Consider the following 15,962-nt stretch of genomic DNA (forward strand, 5'->3'; position numbering starts at 1 on the left):
CGAGGCAGGAGTTCTGCAGCGCTGGGTGTTTTTAGAGCTGGGGGGTGGGACGGGACTCTTTACTCTAGATTCCTCCCTTTTAAAAATAAGTAAATCAATACTGGGATAACAAATGCTGCCTCCTGGCTAGTAATTGCCGTTTGCCCAGGTTTTGTGTAAACGTTATGATCTCTACACCGAATACATCATGTGTTTTTATGGGGGGTTACACTCATGTCAAGTTTTACACGTGAAGCCCCCAGTACAGACGTGTATACCGGTGCAGTATTTCAAGTGAAGTACAGTAATCGGGTCAATGTGCGCAGCTGCACGCTTTCCTGGTGTGAAGCACGGCACTGACAGTATAAACAGATGCTTACAGCAACGTGCCGCGCCAATGTGAGAGCAAACAATTAGGAAAAAAAGCGAAGCAGACTGAACCGTCGCGGCCTCGGCAAACAAGGCTACTGCTTTTCACGGAGTCTCTGTGTTTGTCCCAGTGAAAGTGGACCCTAGTTTGTTTGTTACATTGTTGCCAAAATAAAACCAGCCTTTGAAAGTTTATACAGAGCAGCCACCCCAGGGAAGGGCAGCGTGTGGCACTTTCGTACCCTCTTTGGGATTATCCGCTGTGATGATATATTCTTGGACAGACTGTGAAAAGATGAAATCAGTAGATTGATAGATAGACTCAGGGATGGATTGATAGATAGACTCAGGGATGGATTGATAGATAGACTCAGGGATGGATTGATAGATAGACTCAGGGATGGATTGATAGATAGACTCAGGGATGGATTGATAGATAGACTCAGGGATGGATTGATAGATAGACTCAGGGATGGATTGATAGATAGACTCAGGGATGGATTGATAGACTCAGGGATGGATTGATAGATAGACTCAGGGATGGATTGATAGATAGACTCAGGGATGGATTGATAGATAGACTCAGGGATGGATTGATAGACTCAGGGATGGATTGATAGACTCAGGGATGGATTGATAGATAGACTCAGGGATGGATTGATAGATAGACTCAGGGATGGATTGATAGATAGACTCAGGGATGGATTGATAGATAGACTCATGGTTTCACTATGAGTTTAATAAGAGCTGTGATACTGATACACTGGGGCTAATAAAGCTTGCAGTAAAACCTGGAGTGGGTGGAACTGCTATGCAACGTGAGAGTCTTATTTCTATCCCTGAGATCTGATGTGACTGCAAGGTGTTTCAATTGATCTGGACTTTGCCATGCCTCAGATTTCCTTTTTTTAATTCCTCCAGGGAAGTTATGGGGCTGGAAATCTGGTCGGGAAGTGCAGAATTCCTGGAACACAGAGAGGGTGCCCATCAGCCTGACAACCAAGTGCCTACTACCTGCCCTCTGCCAAAATCTATCACAGCTGCTGTCTAGTCAATCGTGACTGAAACTGACTTGTAAGAGGGGAGATGCAGCTTGTATATATTATGCTATGCAGCCCAGGGGTGAATACAGCACTACAGTGTGTGCTAGTGTGTCTGGTCAGTGACTGAGCGGTGGCTGGCTCCCCACATTATTGGAAATCAGAGCATCATGCTCCATCACACAGCCCCCTTTAGGCTATTCAGTGATTGTGCAGAGCGAGGCAGGGAATCAGTGAAAGGATATGCGTGTGCACACTGGAGTAATCTCAAACTCAGAGGAACAACCTTCAAGTGCACACTGCCCCAAGTCAGAGAGACTCACTGGGGTGGAAAAACCTGCTTCTAATTATCCACACATCCTACACTGAGGCTCAAAATAACAAGAGTAAAAAAGGAACCAAACCCTGGGCAATAGCATGGTGCCCCTGCCACCTGGGAAAGCAAAGCGCTCTTTGTAATGTCCCAGAATCTTGAAAACACCCATTGAGTTTAACAGCATGCTATTAAATGAAGAGACCAGTCAGATAGTGTGTGCTTCATGTTTCTGTCAGTAGTAGTTTGTTATTGTGGGCTCTATTCACACAGATTTAACCCCTGAGTTATTTAAAGAATGTTTTTTGTCCAAAGTCATTTCCTACGTTGTAAAAATCAAAAGCTGTACAGAGCGCTCTGTGCAATTGTTCTAGCATCACTTTCCTCTGTAATATGATGAGGCTCATTGTATTGGCCCAGTCTACAGTTACTTCGCTCTGACACGAGGTGAAATGGGAGACAATGCTCCAGCCTTGCAGTAGTATCTCTCTGTAACAGTGCTATTGTCTTTTTGATCAGGAAATACTAGTGGGGGAAACCCAGGCACTGGGAGCGACAGAGAGGAGACCTTGCTTCCAATTAGAAGGACAAATTAAAGGCTACATAAGGACCTTTTTTTATTTGATTGTGTTACGTGTTCCCATGTGTTGCTACAACTGTTTATGTAAGGTGTGTGTGTTCTATTAATTTTTTTATTTATTTATTTTTTTACATTTTGAGCACTTTTTTAAACTTTTAAATTGCATTCCCTGCCTCAAGATGGTTTCACATGTACCCACATGGACCTCTCAGAACGACATTTCCCATCATCCTCCTGCTCACATATGTAACTGAGATGGATTTATCAGTGAGCCAGGAATAAAATAAAAGGTCCTTATGTACCCTTTAAACAACCCATTTCAATCACATGTGAATCTGTGCTCTGAAAGAAGTTTAACTGTTGTATCAGTTTGAATAGCATATTAATTAAGCAGGAGTCTAGCAGTGAGTAATCGAGTGGGTCTAGAAAAGCTTCAGTGACACGATATTAAGTGTGTGTAATTGCTGTGTATTTTTCAGAGCAGTTACTTAGTAGATACACGTGTACTTACACATCATCACAATGTTGTTATGCAGACAGGAAAGGCAGCAAACCCCTTGAAACACAGCCTGTTAAATGTGGTGTTATGAAAGTTTAATCAGACTGCATTGTGCTGGGTTTAGTTTCTTTGTTCAGCACGATGTAAATGTTAAGGTCTGTGCTCCTAAACTTCTCGAAACCTGCTTTGAAACCTGAGAAAACAGTGAAGGGGTCCACCGATCACACAGGTAATTAAACAGAGCGCGAGGGATGCCTCCTGCCTGCAAGGAACCCGAGTGGTCTGGAGAGGAGGCTGTGTGTGGTTTTCCTCTGAGGCGCTGTGCCTGGGTCCTGTCTGATTAGATAGACAAGGGAAAGCCGTCTGTCACTGGGGGTCATCTTCACACGGTACCCCAGGTCAGACAAGGCTTTGACAGGGTAGATCTTGGATTAACTTCTACACAATAAACACAGCAGCTCTGCACAAATTGACTCCCCAACCCCTCCCCTCCTCCCTGCTCCACAAGCACAGGGCAGGTAAGGTCAAGTGCATACATACAAATTAACCACGGCGGGATTCGACCTCTGACATTACGACCTCTGACCCCTGACGCCTTTAGGGAAAAGGTTACAAATATTTCAATCTGGTTCAGATTTTCTTGGTCCAGGATTCAGACCCTGTTGTACAAATCAACACTGCACCATGCTTCCAGCTCCTTGACTGAGTACAAAAGCTGGAGACAAATTGCCTGGTGTTTAACTGAATTATTATACACAGACAGAGTTCACTGTTAATTGAGTCATTGCCGAAACCTCCCAAGCAGTGCTGAGGTAGTACTAAAAAAGAAACTGCAGTAAAGTTTTGACGAGAATTATGTTTCAATGTCTTTAGAAAGTAAGGCTTGTCTGTATTTAACAGTATTTTCACTGTAAGGACTGTAGAGACACTTTTAGTAGAATTCAACACAAACATTGTCTTCTAACACAAATCGTGTTAAGCTTGCACACATACTGTATATTCCCGCCTCACACACTTTACCGTCTTCATTTGATTACACATTTTTCCCCCAGCATACTACTACTATAGAGAATATGAACGAGCATGTAAAACTGCTTTGTAGAGCAGCGCTTCATCAGTTACCGCACACAACACAACAGTCAGGGGGTGTGACTGTGAGTGTTGTCTTATGAAGTTAGGTATGGTTTTATGAGAACTGTTTCAGCTCAGAGCACAATTCAAACTTCTGCCTCAAAGCAGCTTGGATCAGGTGCAACTGCCTGGCCTATTTGAAGAATGACAGACAGACCTGCCCGGGGTATATGTGCAGGTAGGAGAGGAGAGGCACAAATGAGAATAAACTAACCTGCAACGTAATGTGACTGGTTTACTTCCTTCATCTGATGAGGCTGATTAGGTATGGAGAGTGTTGTGTGCTGCTGGCTCTGTTTTCCTTTTTTGTTGGCTTACACACTGGTTGTGCTTCCCGGAGCTGCAGTGTATTGCAGATAAGCACGTCTGTTTAGTTTACACAGTGACACAGTGGCCAGAAGGATTCAAGGAGCGAGGCAACTTGTGTGCCTGGAGCTGAAAATACCACTACATAGTTTAAAAACAAACTGGACAGCCAACGAGTGTGGCTCCTGTGCACAGGAGGATAAACTGGGGAAGAATGCTGACAAGAGACCAAACTCTTGGTTCTCATTTGCTTGAGCTTTGTATTTAAAAATGTAAAATGTAAAAAAGCATTACAGCGACAGTTTATAAGTGCAAGTAATTCAATGCAATGCACTGACCCAAGCTTTCCTAATGAAGCAAACCCCCATTCATCATTCCACAGAAAGTATTAAGACCCGAATCAGCACTGTTGCATCATGAACCACCCTTTTTTCAAAGTGCAACCAGTTTAATATAAATTACCTTTAATGCAGTTTAGTGTGATATGCCAACTATCCTATACACATAAATGAGAGCTTTTCTTCCTCTGAAAGGTTCTGCCGCTCTGTTAGACGACGGAGGGCATGTGAAATGAGTCATGTTAAGATGCAGTTTGATGTTGGAATCGTGCATTGGGTCAGCACAGACAGCTGAGAGCACCGCAGGTCCCTGGAATGTCTTCAAAAGCAGTCGTTTTCTCAAAGTATTCTCATTAGCAGCTAATTGGGAGCTAACCATTCCAATCACAGAGAGGGTTAAAGATAATTAGTTATTACTTCATATTAGCTGTTGTGTGTGTGCGTGCATATGTGTGTGTGTGTGTGTGTGCGTGGGTTCGTGCAAATTGCTCAATTTGCTATTTCTAGGTCTCTAAGAGAAACAAAGTGTGCCATTTAGTTCCTTTCATTCTATTCCATTAAGGAATTTTGCACCATTTGTTTTTTTTTTCAAAAGGAGAGAAAAAAAAGCTACTGGATCAGCAGAATCAGAATTAACAACTGCAGCATGCATTGAAGAGGACAGCGTTCTTTTCCATTTGCAGGTTAAAACTGCTGTGCGGCTGAACAGTAACTAAGCATGAACAGCCCTTATGCAGAGACACTGACGTGTTATTAATTTCACAATCCCCAGGTAATAGAATGAAAGCTCTTATTGCAAGAGCACCCATGCTAACTAACATGCAGGTCCTGTGTGGGCCAGGTCCTGTCATACAGTAATCCATGAAGCAGCATTCTATTGCAGTACCTTTGAGAGTTTCAGGAATGCTAATCTCCATTAGCTTCTTTTTGTTGGCAAAGCTCTCCTTGTTGGAGTTGCCCTGGGATTACCCCAGATGGCTATTTATAGCGGCTATTATTGTAGTGGTAGAGCTGCAGCCAGCGTGCTAGCAGGGTGACCTGGCTCGGGGCCCCTGTACTGGGAGATAATGGACAGTGAGGATCCCAGTGAAGGGCCTGACACTGAAACACGACACTCAGCACTCCCGCTACTGGCGCGGAAAAGCAGCGCTTGAGAAACGAGCAAAGGGCTTTTTCTTTCAACACCAACCCCCCCCCCCCCCCCCCCCCCCCCCCCCCCACTTTGAAGATTCTAATAGTATAACTTTTGTATTTGAAAGGTGAAGGTCTGGTCAGGTAATAGGAGTGTTCTGATACTCATAACTGCCTTTAAGAAGTATTTATCAGCAGGTATTACATGCGCCTGCCTGCCTGCCTGTCTGTCTGTCTGTCTGTGAGCGCTAACTAAATCCATTACTAGCTATTAATTTAACAGATACAACCAAAGAGGTTATTACTGAAGCAAAAGTAAGTGATGAAAATGTGTTTTTTCGGAGTGAATGCAGGTAACGGAGGGCGTGCGGGGCCAAGCCTCAGCTAAATCAATCCATGCCCTGTGGTCAACAGTAACTGGGCTCTTTATTCTTTAAAATTAGAAATGAAGAAGGAAAAGGAAATGGACACAGTGAAATAAATGCGTTTTTTAGCCTCCAGAAAAACTAAAACAAGGGAGCCAGTGTTTTGTATTTTTTCCTGAAAGAAAAGAAAGAATGTCTTTAGTTCTGCCGTCTCTGAGTCTCTGAGTCTCGGAGTCTTACGCACTCTGGAGATAAATGGCACGCACTTACTGGCCCATAGACAGGAGCTCCCTGCCGGGCTTGGACAGATGCTCTGCTGACATTATGTCTCATATTCAGGTGCTTTTTGGATGGGGGTAATTTTCCACTACACTGATCTCACTGTCCTGTTCACTGTGGCAGGTGCCCTAGCCGAAAACAAAAGCAGCCCAGAGCAGAGACTCGAACTGCAGTGTCACAGTCTGCAATCAAAAGCATTCAAATGATTTGAAAAAAAACAACGGCTGCTCTTAGAGCATCACCCTGCCATTGCTCTGAAGAGATGCTATGTTGTATTGTTTTGACTGTTTATGTAACAAGGCGAAGGCTGGACGTGACCCTCGTCTCACTGACAGGAGAATGGAGTATACAGCCGATAAAAATCTTAACGACCAGCCGGCCCGAGGCCTTTCGGGGTCCAGCTTTGAAGTGCTGACGACGGAGTAAGAGTGACGTGGGGCTCGCAGGCTTCAAGGGGGCTCCCAGCTGAACCCCCCTGGATATGAGGAATGCAAACAGAGTGCAAAATCTGAACACACTGATTTCAGAATAAATCCAGGCAAGTCAAACATTGCAACATATAAACCAACTTCACCCAGGGTGCTTTTGCTTTCAGTTTGCTTGCCTGGAGAACTGCTTATTATTTAAATAATATACCAGCAATTCAGATGAGATGTGTATTAATCAACGCATTGCTAAGTGAATTCATGAAGCCTATTATTAATCCATTACATTGTCTCTTTAAATTGTCAGGCCGTTTACCACGTTATCGTCTTAAAACTAATTTAAAAAAATATTGGGTTAAAACTATATAAAATGCTGATTTGTTACAGAATTATCCAGATTAACTAATGTGATTAAAACCCACGCCACATTCCTCTAGATTAATTCATATTAAACCCTTAATTAAGATGAATTAGTCATGAACGCCAACAGACACTTGTTTTGAGAGGGTGTCCAAAACTGCAGAAAGGGATGAAATATCTGAATTGGTTCTACATGAATCAGAAATGAGTAATCCCAGATTAACAGCTGATAGTGTGCATTAGCTGCAGTGGTTTTAAAGCAGCCAGGCGGTCCTCTGCTCCTTGGAACCATGCCTCCCCCTCTGAACTGCGCAGGCGTCTGTACTCTTTTGAATCTGGTATAGCTCATCTCATAAAAGAGTGCCTCCCCTGTACAATGTCTTACTATAAATACATTTCATTCAGGAATGAACAGTTAGGATCGTTCATTTTTATGGTCTGTGCATTTCTCCGTTTATAAATAGTGCGGTCCCTTGAAATGAAAGTAAAATAACTCTAAAACCGGCTCGATGTGAATGTAGAGTGCCACACTGTTAGGAGCAGTTTCATTTGTTCAGCTATCAGAATGTGCCTGTGGGAGGTCATGTTCCAGGGGGAGGCCTGGTCCCACAGGCCCGGTTCCACAGGAATGGAAATCTTGTTTGTGTGTGTGTGTGTATATGTGTGTGTCAGTGTGCGTGCGTGCGTGTGCGTGCGTGTGTGTGTGTGTGTGCGCGTGTGTGTGTGTGTGTGTGTGTGTGTGTGCGTGTGTGTGTGTGCGTGTGTGTGTTTGTGTGTGTGTGTTTTTTTAGCGTCTGGGAAGAAGAGGCTCAGAGGAAAGAAGAGCTGCCACTGTGATGGGCTGAGGTCTGGTGGTGGAGAAGATAAACAGCTCTGAGGTCTGCTGGAAGGATTCTTTATGTACTACAGTATCGGTTTGTTTACATGCCACTCTGGAGCACAGCAGGAGAGGGAGGTGAGTGCTGAAGTCACAGCTCTCTGACAGACAAACCTTCACTTTGTTTTTATTGGTGAAGGGTGTGGTGTGTATGTGGGGGGGGGGGTTCTTAGCATTTGTTTCATTACCCAGCCCCCCCTTTCCCAAAGTTTATTTTCACAAATGTTCATTTTCCATCCTTAACATTCTCTTTTGCTCTGCCAGGATTTCTCTGTGCTTTCTCAGTGCTTTACCACACGTTGTTTAATATGCTTCTGTCATGGTGTACCGCAGCAAACATTTTCAAGAAGGGTTAGTAAAGGCTCCCCCAGTTTGCATGTCAGCTTGCAACCGAACAAAATGGGCACCAGAGAAAGGCAGACCTGGGGCCCACCAACGGAGCTCATGCGTGGAAACTCACATTGCTACACTACCACTGCTTGTGCTTCCCCTGCTGTGCGGAAGCAGAGAGAAGAGTTATCAACCCCCACATTTCATGAGCAATTCGATCCACGTCACCTTTTATGATGTGATCTTGGAGACAGGTGAAGGTGGCAAAAACCAGCTGCCTTCCCTGTTCAGTGTGTAGGGTGCTGTATATTTTCAGCCAGTCCCAGTGGAGGAGCGTGTGTGCAGGGATAGTGTTGTGCTGTGCGTGGAGGGAGGGTGCAGCATGTCAGGACCCAGGCCTGGGCATGTCTGCACAAGAGGAGCTGGGTGCCCAGGAGCGCCAGAGGGCAGAAGGTGAGGCATCAGCCAAGCATGCAGCGTATATGAATACATCAGCAAACCTGTGCATTACAGACAATAACTCACACAACAGAGTGGGGTGAGCCCCTGCAAGGACCGAGAATGATTATGTCAAAACCCAACTGCTTTCCCTGCCATTTCCCTGAAAGGATCCAGTCCATCGCCTTCCTTTCCTGAATCCTCAATCCGGTGGCAGGATCACCCGTTCAGCAAGTAATACAATAGAATGCAACAGCAGACGCTGCCGCTGGTGCAGGTTGAGTTTCAGGATTTTCCTGCTCAGGTGTAACGGTTAATTTCCTGAATAGTCTCGTGACAGTTGAAGCCTCGTCTCTTCGCAGTGCTGTGATTCGTGTTGACACATGCACGAGTGGCAACAGTTTCTCTTCTCTCTCTCCCTCTCTCTCTCTCTCTCTCTCTCTCTCTCTCTCTCTCTCTCTCTCTCTCTCTTTGCACCCGCTGTAATCTTGATCTGTCTCGCGGCGTCCTCATCCCCTCAGAGCAGGGCTATCAAAGCTGCCAGATGACCCATTCACAACTCCTTGTTTTTGTATGTTCGTTAGCGAGACGCTCCTCTCTATAACTCTATAAGAGATGTTGATCAATGCACAAAGTTATTATTTTGTATTTGTTTTTTCTCTGGGGGCCAAAAACAAACTGAAAGAATAATTTGATTGAAAGTCGCTAGTTTTCATGTCTGCTCCTGAAGCAGTCTGTAGTGATTAGGAGTGAGTGAGACAGCCAGTCAACAAAGTAAGTGTCTTATTCAGTATCTGTGCACTGAGGCCGTTGACTTCCGCAGCAGCACAGAGCAGAGGCATGAAGCAGTGCGGGGCTGAACCTCTCTGGCATTGCAGGGCTGGAGCTGGACTGTGCAACTGCTGACACATGCAATAAATTACAGCCTTACAGCCTGACAAAAAAAAACAAAACAAAAGAAAAACAAGCAGGCCGGCAGAGTTTTGTTTCACTGCCTGGTCTTCTTCTTGTTCTTCTTCTTGTTCTTGTTTGCTTAAGACCCCCTGTGACCGTTCCCAGGCATGGCTGGATGAGCCAGACAGGACTAATCTAAAAATACAAGAGAGAGGACAGACGGAGAGAGAGAGAGAGAGAGAGAGAGAGAGAGAGAGAGAGAGAGAGAGAGAGAGAGAGAGAGAGAGAGAGAGAGAGAGAGAGAGAGAGAGAGAGAGAGAGAGAGAGAGAGAGTAAAAGGCATTCAGACACAAGGCTCTGGGCAGGCTCAGTCTGGTTGTAAGGGTGGTGCCATAGGTAGTTTGCTAATCACGTTCTAAAACTCTGCATATTGTTAAAACACCCATAGCTATCAAACACTCCACAGAGCTGAAGGAATAAATACGAAAAGAAACCGAAGTTCAATGAGAAATGTTTCAACGAGAAGATTCTGCAACATCTTTTATTAATCTTTTTTTGCAATTATACCATTTTCTATAAAGTACTCTGCTTCAAAGGCTCTAGTAATCTTCAGGTAGGCTAAGCCTCAATTTGCCAGTCTTCTGCATATAAAAAGCACAGATAAAAGCACAATTAATTTTGAAGAGCAACGCAAAGCCAAGACCCTAGCTGGTGTGTCCCTCCAGGGCAGCCATACAGAGCTGTGCTTGCTGTGTAATGAGTGGGAGACGCTTCGGACTGCACTCTGTCAGATTGTTACGCAGAGCAGCGGAGCAGTGAAGCATGCCATTCCTCATCCTCTTTAGAAACATTAGACCCTTTCATGGACTAAACAAGGACAGAAATGAGGGAAAATACAAACTGGAACACAGTGCAGAGTTAGCCTTGAAGGCTCAGGTCCAGTGAAGAGGGAATTTCATCAGGGACAGAACACAGAAGCCAACAGTTAATGGCTTTTTGATTCACTTCGGTATACCTTTGGTTCACAGTAGTAAGTGCAGTAAGAAACACTGCATGTTGAAGCACAGGGCATGTTGGACTCTAACCCTAACCCTAATGTCGAATCCTAGCCCTGAGAAACGCTCTCCTACTTGGTTATTTACTTGGCTGAGCTCTTCCCTCGCCGGTGTGCATTGTAATGATTGACAATCTGCTGAAACCCTCTCCTTGTGCCATCCTGCCACTCTCACTGATAACAGCACCCTACACTGGCAGCCAGTAGCCTTTGGCTTTGCTTTAACCTTGTTATATAACTTAGGAGAGGAAAGGAAAAAAAAACGATCCCATTGCCAGGGAATGATGACTGTGTTTAAAAACAAGCCAGCCAGCTACAGTACAATAAGAGCCCAGTCATCCTTGTGATTACTAATACTGTCCAGATGCTTTAATGAAGCTTTCAGCTTGCACTGTCTGGGATGCAGATGAAGATAGCGGGTTTAGGTTATACTGTACTTGGCTACAATGTAATGCATAAGTAGAATGTTAACTGTTTGAGAAGATTCAGGAAAATCATTCAAGGTGGTTGTTGTGTTCACCATTTACAGTGTGTGATATCACTCATGCGACCACAGAATCACGCCCTATACTCAAAACTAACCCCGTCTCACTCTAGCGCCCTACTAAAAGAACCTGGAATCTCAACAGTCAACAACCAACGAGTCATCACACCAAAAACAACGCTGGTACTACACACAAACAACACCAACAATCGATCGACCTCCCCCCCCCCTCCACCCCTCGCCCCACCCCCCACCCGCCCCCCCCACCCTTCCCCTCCCCCCCACCCCCCCCCCCATCGCTTCCGCCCCCCCCCTCTTCTATCCACCTACAACCACCTCCCCCCTCCCCTCCTCGTCTCCCATTGCCAGGGAATGATGACTGTGTTTAAAAACAAGCCAGCCAGCTACAGTACAATAAGAGCCCAGTCATCCTTGTGATTACTAATACTGTCCAGATGCTTTAATGAAGCTTTCAGCTTGCACTGTCTGGGATGCAGATGAAGATAGCGGGTTTAGGTTATACTGTACTTGGCTACAATGTAATGCATAAGTAGAATGTTAACTGTTTGAGAAGATTCAGGAAAATCATTCAAGGTGGTTGTTGTGTTCACCATTTACAGTGTGACAGACAGACAGACATAGTGGCACTGGAACAATTTTTAAAGTGGGGGTGCTGAAAGCCATTGAACAAAACTGAAACCGCTGTATATAATGGAAGCCATGCAAAGCCAAGGGGTGCTACCACACCCCCAGCACCCCTCGTTCCAACGTCCTTGGACAGACAGTGTGACAGGCAGAGGGACAGTCTCCGGCGCACGTCACTTATGTTCGTTTGTTCTTTAATTTCTGAAGCCCGCACCTCCTCTGTTTCTCTGTCTACGTGTAACACAGGTTGCTCTTATAAACATGACTGTAGAAACACATTCATCTCTTATTCACTGTGAGCGATAATTCTTTTGTTGCCACCTGCTGCAGTTAGCAGGTCTCGACATTAAAGATTCCGAGCCCTCTCTTGTAATCCTCAATTAGTGTCTCAAAGCAAGACAGGAACCCAGATATACTCCCGAATTGCAGAGGCTTACTGTAATCTATCTGAGCTTCAGGAGGACCTTCTTCATGCTCATTGTGCTGATAAGCATGGTAAAGGTAGCTCACGATGACTAGGATTTGCAGAACGAAAGCTATTGTAACAGCCTGGGCTAACCACAGCACTGCTGACCGTTCATGCAAAGCAACCTCTATATCCCAGCAGACATTTCAAGAGAACATTGCTTTTCATTAATATAGTACTAATGACAGCAGACCTTGCTAGTTGTGTCCAATCGTTGTATCTACGGTTCTATTGCTATTGTACTGTACTCAGAGTGCCACCAGACTGGAAAGGAAACGTTAACCCTATACTTCAAATAAACTTCCACTGAAAGAACACTGTGTAATAGAACCCCACACTTATGAACTGGCCAGTCAACCAAACAGCACAGCAAAGGTGACAGCAGCACAGCAAAGTCAAATCTATGCACATTTCAGCTAGCGCCTCCAGTTTTGCAGCAGAATCTCTCATTGAGTGTTTTTACAGTTTTGGATACATCTGCTTCTCCCGAGGACTCTCCTGTTGTTTCTGCCCCCTCTGCTCAGGAAGGGGGAGGGTGCATCCAAACCGCTCACTTGCAAAGGTCAACAGACCCTCCCTGATGACTCAACCACACAGCCTTGCAGACACCTGCTGTTTACTCTAGCCAGAGCAAGGCCAACATTGATGCATGCAACTGAGCTGGTAAGGAGAACCTGCGCTACACAAACCCACGCTGCAATCCAAACCGAACCTGCGCTACACAAACCCACGCTGCAATCCAAACCGAACCTGTGCTACACAAACCCACGCTGCAATCCAAACCGAACCTGCGCTACACAAACCCACGCTGCAATCCAAACCGAACCTGCCCTACACAAACCCATGCTGCAATCCAAACCGAACCTGCGCTACACAAACCCACGCTGCAATCCAAACCGAACCTGCGCTACACAAACCCACACTGCAATCCAAACCGAACCTGCGCTACACAAACCCACACTGCAATCCAAACCTCAAGCTTCACTATCACATCAGGCCTACAGCCATGTACCTTGTTAGTCTATCACATGTGTTTCCGATGAGCCCCTTGGAGCTGGCAGGAGAACAAAGACCTTTCCAGGGATCCAGGGAGTGCGTCAGTATTTCCTACACCGGCTCACAATTCCTTCAGCTTTTTACAATTATGTCACCTTGCTTATGCCAGCCTTTCACTCTCCCGGACCTGTTCTGATAAACCACAGAAGGAACTGCACTGCGTGGCACCAACGTACGCTCCAGACCTGCTTGATTATACACTCCTCACCCCCTCTGCTTTTACAGAAAAGAACAACAAATTACAACCAGGATACAAGTATAGCACCGCGATCACCGCTGTTAGCAGCCCCAGCTGTGGCAAGGCAAAGAAACTAGACGTCTTCCAATGAAGAGGTGGCTTACTGGATAACACAACACTAGTGTGTCAAAATAACAACATGTTACCACTGCAGCTGCTGTTATACAACCAGTACCCTTTATAATACTGAAATAGCTTCCACATCCCCCCCTAGTCACCCAATACCCTCCCCAGTGAACCCATGCGATGAGCTGGCATGGTGTCTCATGCACTATCCAGCCCTGATTGCTCTGCCACAGCTTGGTTTCTCTGTTCCGGGGTGGCGCAGTGTGGAAGTGTCTACTCCCAGGACATTGGCTGTGTCCTCAGCTCTGTAACACCCTACAGCTCAAGCTCTGCAGTGTGCTTGCTTTTAAAGCACTCCGAGATGCTTCATATATCTATATATATATATATATATATATATATATATACTATATATCATATAAGACATATATATATGAAATATGTAAGGTATGGTAAAACGACACCATTTCAAGGTGTTCTTTTGCTGTGGTTCTGTTAATATTTGCAATGGTAAAGGTAGCTCACGATTACCAAGCTTTGCAAAAGCACCATCAAAAACTACAATACTTAATAACTACACAGCCGCCCTGTAAACTCGACATTATACAGAACGTGCAGCACCTGCGGCCCCTTATGTTGATTTATTCACACGCTCGCTAACATCACTCAATTCAAGTACTGTGGAAATAGGGCTGCAAGGGCCAAGCTCATAGACTCTAGGGAGCCAGTGTTAAGACCTGGTTGCTGTTCATATTAGACCCCACTGTTGTGAGTTACGGTAAGCGCTGGAAAGCTTTTGTATAAAAGGTAAAAGAGATAAGTATTATTATTATTATTATTATTATTATTATTATTATTGTTATTGTTATCATTTAAATGTTTATAGACAGCAGGTTGAGGGGATGAATCCGGGAAGGTTGTTTCCACATCCTTTGGGAGCGTCATCCCTTCCTTGAGTGCAGCAAGCACACTCCGATTAGCTCTGAAGTCAGGGCGTCTTTAAATGGGATTTGGTGCTAATCTCCCTAATTCTGTAAAAACAGGCTGATTTGAACTGGCACCTCTGCTGTGTGTATCCAGCACAGCTCAGCACAGGGACTGACAGAGCCTTTCCCATCTGCCTTTGAGGCATTTCACTCATTATAACAAACACTGGTCAGACCTCCAGAAATATCGAGCCTCCTCAAGACCAGACTTGGCATGCCTTTGAAGGGCTGTTTTCAAAGGCGGTACAGATTGAAAAAGATCACAGGGCAAATTCTAATTGATTCAGATGTTATTCAACACGCTTCTCCTTTAGAGCAGCCAAATCAAACTGGAAACCGAAAAATATGAAATAAAAAAAAAAAATCATAATTAAAAATGCATGCACTATAATATCCCCTTTGGTCACTTATTTTAATTTTTAGACATTTTAAAGCAGTCTGTGTGAGCTGTCTGGAGTTCGGGATGCTGCCCCTCCATAACTTTGACAAAACATATACCGTATGCTTTATAAAATAGATACACAGATAGGACACTGAACCTGGCACAATTATACACACAGTGACTGAAGGGAGATTGCTTTTAATGAATACAATGAATTAAATGGATGAAATTCTCAATTTCAAATAAAACTGGGTTCTTTCTAACATGCAGACACAGGCACTTTTAAAATTGACTGACCTTTTCTTTTTTTCTGTAGTATGCACGCTACGTACAGGACAGTGATCTGTATTCAGTGTTCACCTGGGTGTGACGCTTGCACTGTTTGGTTTTGTAAGAGGTGCTATGAGAGTTCTTTGATTAACTTCTGAAGGTTTGTAGGCTTTTCAAGATTAATGGTTTGTTCTCATTTGATAAAAAAAAAAAGAAACTGGGACAAATGATTTGAAAATAAGCCCCATTGGTAACTCTTTAGTTTATTTTGTAGCTTGTTAATAATGCATGGATAAATGTTTTATAAATGATGTTCTGAGCAATATTAAACCATTAGTAATAAATAGTAAGAACAGGCATTATCAATGACATTGTGTCAATGAAACTAAAGCACTGATAAGAGATGATGCTTTATACAATGACATGGGTGTGTGCACTGGTAACGTGTGTGGATTGGTAACGTGTGTGGATTGGTAACGTGTGTGGATTAGCAGCGCGTGTGGATTGGCACCGTGCCTCTGACCAGCATTGCACAAGCAGCCTGCATGAGATCGTTCACCTGCTGCAAGTTTCTGTGCTTTGTTTGTCAGACTCAACTGAAACCCCGCAGTCATGCAGAATGCCCCTAATTCTGCTTGTGTCTCTCGGCAGGGAGTGCAGT

Source organism: Polyodon spathula, chromosome 12, assembly GCF_017654505.1.
Source record: "Polyodon spathula isolate WHYD16114869_AA chromosome 12, ASM1765450v1, whole genome shotgun sequence".
NCBI lineage: Eukaryota > Metazoa > Chordata > Actinopteri > Acipenseriformes > Polyodontidae > Polyodon > Polyodon spathula.